This window comes from Lygodium microphyllum, chromosome 22 (assembly GCF_053477565.2).
Source record: "Lygodium microphyllum isolate KBCC chromosome 22, Lygodium_microphyllum_v1.1.10, whole genome shotgun sequence".
In the NCBI taxonomy this organism is placed as follows: domain Eukaryota; kingdom Viridiplantae; phylum Streptophyta; class Polypodiopsida; order Schizaeales; family Lygodiaceae; genus Lygodium; species Lygodium microphyllum.
The window spans coordinates 90,771,199-90,779,923 of record NC_141156.1 but is presented as its reverse complement, the minus strand read 5'-3'; positions in this window follow the sequence as shown (position 1 = coordinate 90,779,923).

Below are 8,725 nucleotides of genomic sequence, written 5' to 3'. Positions count from 1 at the left end.
ATAACAAATTCAGGTCATGGACCTTGGTCCATTTCCATTCTGGCTTAGCTAATAGATCACGTAGAGGTTTTAAGTTAGCAGCCAAGTTGCCTTCCAGTTTTTTGGTCAGATACTCTACGATTTCCTGAAGCTCTAGTTTATTATTGGGGATATGGAACGAGGCTAGTTTGCCTGGGTTGAGTGAGCTTCCTGCCATCACGTAGAGTGGCACAATTGGCTCCTTAATTGGCCTGGTTGCGGCTTTAGCAGCCTGCCGATATAGTTCTTCCTCATCCGAGAATGGTAGGTCAATGGTTTCCAAAACATGCATCTAATCCCTCTCATCCTCAGGGCAAGGAATATATTTAGTGAGTGATCCATAGGGTTTGGTCGTTTGAGTATCGCCTTTCAGCATAGCTGAGATGGCATCTAGGTCAACCGGGGTTGTCTTCCAAGTGTCCATCTCTACCCTTACTGCACTAGTTCTGTTCCCTAGGAAAATCAAACCATTGCCCCAGTCCTCAATGACACGCGCATTCCTCATCCAAGGTCCGCCTAATAGTATGTCGTAATCCACTCCCTTCATGACAATGAAGTTTACGAAAAACTGCACATCGGCAATCTTTACTGGCCAATTCTTTAAGACCCCGAATGGTCTTACCTTCATTCCATTTGCTAACGTGACGTTAAACCTGGCAGTCTCTATAGGAGGGTTTCCCCATGCCTCTAAGACTGCATGGTTTAGTACACTAACACCTGTGCTTGTGTCTACAATTCCTTTTCGCGTCATATCTCCCAAGGCTAGGATGTGTAAAACTGCATGCATTTCAGTGCCTTCCCAAAAAGCATTGATGTGCAAAGACTTAGGAGTTGAGTGTAGAGTTAGACTTGGGATCTGTGTAACCGCATCATGATCTTGCGGATCAGCACCCGCAAGTCCTGTGTGTCCCTCCATCAAGTCTTTTAACTCCTGCCATAAGGAATGATTCTGCCTAAGCAGGTCTTCCAAGCTTAGAGTTACTAGAGTAGACAACAAGATTGTGAGGAGGCTACTGGGCTCTTGTCTTCCCCTGACGCTAGCATTTCTAGGCCATGTGTTTTATCTGCCCTGGCAAGTTTCCCTTGGCCTTGCTGCTGTGTTGCCCCCAGTGGTGCAGGTATGCTCGTAGCTTGTGGTTTTGAAGGTGAGACTGGTGTGCTCACGCTGGAAAAATCGTCAATAGGATCTTCTAATATGGGTTCAGCATCGTTGAGGTGCTTTTGGGCATCCTTGACCCACTCCTTGACCTTAGCTATAGCCTCGAATTGCCGTTTGGGATGGGGATATTCCCCTACCTTCGCACTCCCTAGCTTGGCTGTCTTAGGAGCTGAGGTCTCCGCCTCTACGTCTGTGACCCTCTTTCCCGTTACTAACGTAGTCGCTTCCTCAGTTTTAAGAGTTATCTTTGCATCGGTTCTCTTTTTCCGTCTCCTCCGGCTTTTTTTTCCTATTGAGGTTGCATCAAGGTTACTTGGCCATGGCAAAGAGCATGTTTTAAGAGTTATCTTTGCATCGGTTCTCTTTTTCCATCTCCTCCGACTTTTCTTTCCTATTGAGGTTGCGTCAAGGTTACTTGGCCCTGGCAAAGAGCCTTTTTTGTTTGAGCTCGCGTCATAACCTGTATTGGGATGGGTGTATCCTCACTGCCAAAGGTTTCCACTCCAAAAAGCCCCAAAGGCACCGATGGCATGTTGGTAGAGCTGGTTGATGGCTTCCGCCTAGGACAGTCAGGAAACAGATGCGTGATTCCACACTCTGTGCATCGGAGATCTGCTTTGTCCTTGTTAGCTTGTTCTTGTTCTGGGCAGCATGATGATGAAATGTGGCCTGGGTGGCGGCAAGTCCAGCATGTGACTAGATCTTGGCTTGGCCCTCCAAAGCCTCTGCCTCTTCCTCTTCCTAAAGCCATTACCAACACCGACCGATAGTCCATCAGGATTGAGTTGCCCTCCTCGTCATAGGATATGTATGGGTTGACATATGTTTCTTCCTCATTAGGCTCCTCCACAAAGTGAACAAGAGCATCGCCAGATGGGTGGGTTACAAAAGGCCCTAGTGGTTTGGGTATACCAGTTGGGTTCATCTCTAGCCTAGGTATGGCAGGTCTTGAGTTAGTCGGTGCTGGGAGAGTTAATTGGGCTCCCTCCCAAAGAAATTGGGTGGCCTATTCCCTAAGTATGGATGGTTGTATTGCTGTTCAAATGGGAATCTCCTCGGCATTCTGCAATGCACTGCATCATGCCCGAATCTACCACAATTTGAGCACGGCCGAGATCTAGGATCTTGGCACTCAACTGGGAGGTGATTGCCGCCGCAGTATATACATTGTACATGCGATCTCATAGGCTTCCTTACCAGCTCTTGCAACCGTGCAATCTCCATTCTCATTTCTGCCATCCCCTGGTCATGGTCTACACTATTTTCCTTATCCTGCACACTAGCAGTTGCTTTTCCCCCCGAAGTAGTTGATCTCTCAGGGTCCCTCTGGCTTGCACTCTCTCAGTGGGTATTCCTCACGCTGCGTTCCCTGAGTTGATCATCTACGCGTATTGCCTCCTCGAAAACTCTAGCTAGCACGTCTCGTTGCAAGGTGGAGTTATTGGCCAAATCTTTGTAGAGCTCCTCACTCCGAATCCTGTTCATGAACACTGTAGACACTGCCCTCTCGGTAGGTCGCTCATTGGCAGGGATTCTCTTGTAGAGGCTACGCACCTGAGTGACGTAATCCCTAACGTCTTCCTTTTCCCTTTGAGTGATATTCATCAACCTAACGATGAGGTTATCTGAATACCCTGCCTCCGAAAACCTCTTGATGAAGAGACCCTTAAGGCAAACAAAGTTCGTATGTTCTGCATCATCGAGACTAGAATACCAAGTCCTCCCCTTATTGCCTAAGCACATGCCGAAAGCTTGAGCTCGCTGCACAGGGTCAATAAGACCATTTGCCTCACATACTTGCTCGAACTGCTCCATGAAGCTGTACGGGTCACTGCTAGGTTCGTATCTAGCTAGTTGTTTTGCTACGATGGGAATTCTAGCCTGCCCTTTAGCCCCTTGCGTGACTCCCAATCCCAATAGTAGCACGGTGGCTAGGGCAGTAGCGCTCTGTTCAACAGATGTATTGTCCAAGAGTCGCTTTGCTACCAGTTTTCTCAATGTCATGTCAGCCTCTGTTGCATGTTCCCTCTCTACATTCGATCCAGATTTGGCCGCTCCGGCTAGGTCTAGCACTCGTCTAGCCTCGTACATATCTACATCTTGCTGTAGCCTTCTAGCCCTTTGCTCATGGTTGTAGGCAATTATGACTTCTAGCACTCTCTTGATTTCTCTTCTCTCTTCTTTCAGGTTTGCTACCACTTCCTCTATAGGTCTGTCCTGGATCACGGTCCTAGTGAGTAGATCGTAGTTGTGCACCAGTTCCTGGACTGAGGTTGGAAATTCTCCTAAGTCTAATTGGTCCTCTCCTCGTTCACCTCTTGATCCCGACATTGTTTCTGGTTCCAGCTCCACGAGGTTGTCAATAAATCCAAGCAGCTCGCAATCCTCTATATTGTAGCTTTCCGTGTCTTTGTGTCTTCTCCAGGTCCTACTAGTAGGGCACTCAGGCACCTCTCTAAGTCTTGGGGTCTTCTCCTACTAGTGGGTTCCTTAATATTATTAGATATCCTGATGTGTTCCTCGTTATTTGAAAGCAATTGCAATCCTTATTCACACGTTATGCTTAGTGCTTCTGTGGTGCTTGGTGCGAAAACAGGCTTTTCTCTTTTCTTGCAGTGAAAACTTAGTGGAACACAAGAGTGAAGTGCTGATGCAGAAAGCATTTAATGCGAACTCCACTCTGTTTCTCTCCACATTCTTAGCCTGATTTGAGTTCTAAGCTCGGCTCCCGGCTATTCTATGGTCTTTCTGAAGGTCTGTGCTGTGTTTTCTACTTTGCTCTAAGTTCGATTGGTGTCCCGGCTACACATAGTCACAAGAGACTTTCCAGATATGATTAGGGCACTACTAAGAAGCACCAGACTCACCTGGAGTAGCACAAATTGATGGCACCCAGAATCGTGATAGCACTCCCTCTTCCTGGCAACCAGAAGCTCTCTCTCTCTCTCACTCACAAAGGTAACCAGTGAAATGAGGTTTGCCCTGGTCTCCCAAGCCTCTTAAGGTCCTTTCGTAGCACTGCAAAACCTTAAATCCAGTTCCCTTTTCCCTGTTTTACCCAAAAATTTGAATCTGGTCCCCTGTTTCCCTGTTTCCAACAGCAATCAAAACCTTCTATTTTCTCTTTTCTTAACCTAATCTAACCTTAATCTAGTGCAGCCAAAATGCAAAACAGAGATGCAGAATGGTAATCCTACACTAATGCTTCCAACAAACCAAAACACTTACTTGTTTCACGGATTAAAACCTCTTAAATCTCCTAGCTATCTCGAGCACCGGTTCGGGTTGCAAACTCTACTTCTATGCTTGATTTGATGCACGCGGCGCTTAAGGCTCCATTCCATCTGTCCCGGCAATGGAATCAAAATGAAGGGGAGCTACAAGCTCTACCCTGAGACCTACGGACCACTTATTGCTCAAGTGTTTCGAACCGAGCGGCCATGACTACCTCTCACATAGCCAACATGCAATGCCTACCTTACAGGTGTAGTAAGCTTACCTTGATGCTCGATCGAGTACCCTCCTATTTCTTGCACACTGGTAGCTCCACGATCTTTGAGGCAAGCTCAAGCAACCTCAATTCCTCTCCCATGAGCTTCATCCTCCATAGCCACGCATGAGACAAGAGAAGAGAAGAGAGGAGGGAAAGATGAAGAGAGAAGATGATGAGCTTCTTCTCCAAGATCCCTCACTCTCACACAATCACTCCCTCACTCCCTCACACTCTCTCAATCCCTCTCTCAAGCACAAGCAAGAAGGCAAGAAACAAGAGAAGAAGAAGAAGAAGCTTTGGCCACACACAAGAATGAGCTTCTCATTCACTTTTCAACTTTATATACAAAACCCTAAATCCCTTTTGGGCGGTCATCCCCTTTTCCCCTTTTTTACATGTCCGGCCGTAGCCTGGGCCCATTTCTCATTTCCCACCATTCTAATCTATCCTATTCCCAACTAATGCATACAATTTGCACAGGAGTGAGCTTGGCGCTCTTTTACAAGGATTGGAGAGTGCTTTCACACTTAATGGTGCACTTTTTACTCTTTTACTTTCCTTGGGCGACTCTAAGACTTCCTGAGGGTCGTGCCCGTGCTTTTAATTTTTCAAGGTCTGGTTACCGGTTAAGGCACATTTTTCTTCCTTTTGTCCTATGCCTTTTGCTATTAAAGTCTATTCTTTATAATAAAGCTTGATCAATATGAAGATTCCAAACCAAAAGAGAGAGAGAGAGAGAGAGAGAGAGATTTTGGGGGTCTTCCAACTGGGGATGTGTTGCGTGCTCGCAAGATCTCCCATGGTCAATGTGTATTTTGCATGACATGTGATGAGACATTGCTTCATCTCATCTCTTGCCTTGTTGCTCAATAGATTTGGAGTTTTGTTTCCCGTGTGTGGTTCTCGGTGACTTAGCAGCGGATATCAGCCCGCTCGTGGATTATGGGAAGGATCACTTCTATGTTTGCTTTGCAATCGGATTATTCTTGCCTCTTCCGTTTCCTTAGATGGACAGCTCTGTGCCATATTTGCCGTACTTGAAATGCCTTTATTTTTGATTCGGCATCGGGCATCCATGGTCATGTGGCCCGTGTTCGTGGTTTAGTGTTATGGTAGATCTCCTCTATGGTTTCAGCTGATTTGGTCCTTCTTGACATTGCTGCTTCCTGGCTGGATATTGTTTGCTCCACACCAGCTGTCCTTTCTATGTGATATTTGTGTGTTAGAGTCTTGGTGATTTGTGTCTGCTTTATTTTTCTTAGCCGACCTGATGGTCTTATGTAAATTTCATCTCACTGGTCACTCATGATAAGTGGGTAGCCATGAAGTGGTGTTTTTGCTTTTGTACAACAACAAAAAAGTCAAACTCTAATAATAAGAGAAGCCAACAAGTAATGTCACCAGTAACACAAGGTCTATTCACAAGATAAATCAACGCTTGATGCTCCACAAAGAAAGTGAAAGGCATATTGAGAAGATAATAGCAAAAGTTCTTTATAGCATAAACCATTGCTAAGGCTTCACATTTTATAGTCAATAATTCATCTCACACTCAGTTTTCAACTAGGGAAGCTCACAGGGAAATCCATATCATGTTCACCAGACCGGCATAACATTGTGCCAATCGCAATCTTGGATGTGTTAATGTGCACATGAAATGTGATTGTCTAGTCTGGGGCTCTTAAAATTGGTCCTCTTATGAGAGTCATCTTCAATGTCTTGTATATAACTTGGCATTCTGTGGTCTATACCCAAGTGAATAGTAGCTTATAAAGTAGCTAAGAAATTGTAGCATGCTGAGATAGCAAGCTCAACACTTGTGGAGATTGATGATGGACTGCTTTGTTAGATGGATCTGCATGTCTATACTTAGCACATCAATGGTCATTATGATCCTCACATAACCAGTAACTTATTACTTATTATATTTAATTTGTTGCACCTACCTACAAGTGGCATAGTTATAACACCAATCAATTAGTATAGTCAGGATGCACAATTTGATTTAGTCGGCCACTTTCCTTTACGTTGTATCTTATCTATACTTTGTGTATAAAAGAAGAACAAGAAACCAATAAGAAAAAAAATTAGCCTCCATCTCTCTTCTTATATTCTTGAGTAAGCTTTCTCTTGTGTGTACGGCATGTGTTAGGCATAGTAGCTCAAGCAAGTCCCCCCACCACACAATTCATGACGTAGAATAATTGAGTATAACATGATGATAGTAGCCATTATGGCCAAGAAAACACTAGATCCCCTTTGGATTCATAGGTGGAGAGAGGTTCATGATAACTTTGATCTTAGTTGTAATAGTAGCAATACCATTTTTGGATACAATATGGCCTAGGATGATGCCTTGCTTTACCCAAAATTGACATTTTAGAGGATTCAAGGATAAGTGGTACTATTAACATGTCTCAAAAAATGAGTTAGAGCTTCTCAAGGTGCTCCTTTCAACTAGAAAATATGCAAAGATCATCCACAAAGACCTCAAGCCATTCACATAGCACATCCTTAAAGATAGTGTAATGAGGCTTTGGAAGGTTGTGAGTCCATTAGTCAACCCAAAAGGCATGAAAATGTATGCAAACACTCCCCGCTTACAAAACATGACTTAACCAAAATTCCTTTAGGTCAAGTAGTCTTTGATAGTCATGTAGAAATCAATCCTAGTCATAGTCATTTATACCAAACACTCTTAGTATTTGTATTTAGATGGCTAGGTGTTTCCTAGGTCTACGTTGCATATGCAGTATCTGGCCTCAATCCACAAGGATTGACCTATAGATTCGTAATACATAATTAACGTCACTATTGATTGTCTAGCATTGAGCCTATAATCAATACATTTCATGAAGCATCTCATTCTGAGGTAAGCAAGCACTGAACTTCGTTCAATGAGAGTGAGAAACAAGGGGGAGCTAGATATCAATCCCTCTCTCGATAAGGAAAATTCTTACACCATTCCCCTATAATCATGTTGATTTATTCTAATACTAACTCGTAGAAAGATCTCAAGTTAATAATTCTTATTCTAGAGACTAGGGAAAAGCAACCTGGCTAACTGTGTCTACCTAGCCTAAGAAAATTCAATCAAGAAATCATTTATTTTCTTCTCTCTAAGAATATTTTAGTGTTCTAAAAAAAGCATGCTATCAAATTTTTGATAACTTATAAAAACAGTTTCATTAAGTGTCATGAATCATGTATTGAGCTACTACATCAAGCACATACCACATATGCAAGAAGAAGCTCACTCAAGAACATAAGAGGAGAGACAAAGGCCACTTTTTTTTTTCTTGCTAGTTTTTCTTCTTCTTTCACACACAATATAATGTACACAAATATAGATAAGATACAACATAAATAAAAGTGGTCTACTAAGTCAAAGAGTGCATAAATGACTCTAGTAATTAGCCGACACTATAACTATGCCAGTTGTAGAGGTAAGTGCAACAAACTAAATATAATAAGTGATAAATCAATGGCCATATGAGGATGATAATGACCACTGATGCACTATGTGAAAACATGCAGGCCTATCTAACCAGGTGGTCTATCATCAATATCCACATGTGTTGAGCTTGCTATCTCAATACTCCCCTCAAGCTCACAATGTATCTTTGTAACTCCAAGTAAGCTTGAATTTTTTTAATGTTTCTTTGTAACAACCAATGCATTTCTGAAAATGTCAGTTATCTAGTCTCGTGTGTTGATATGTATGAACTCAATCTCTCCTACAAGTATCTTCTCTCTCACAAAGTGGTAGCACACCTCAATGTGTTTTGTCCTATCATGGAACATTGGGTTCCTATCTAACTGTATGCTACTCATGTTATCATAGTGAATGAGAACTGGACTATCTCTATGCACATCCAAACCACTCAATAACTTTTGTAGATATATCACCTTACATGCTACCATAGAAGCACCTCTATACTCAACCTTTATACTTGATAAAGCAATCATAGGTTGCTTTTTGCGGCTCCACATAACTACTACACTACTTTAAAGGGAAAATGTGAATCCACTAGTACATCTTCTGTCATATATGC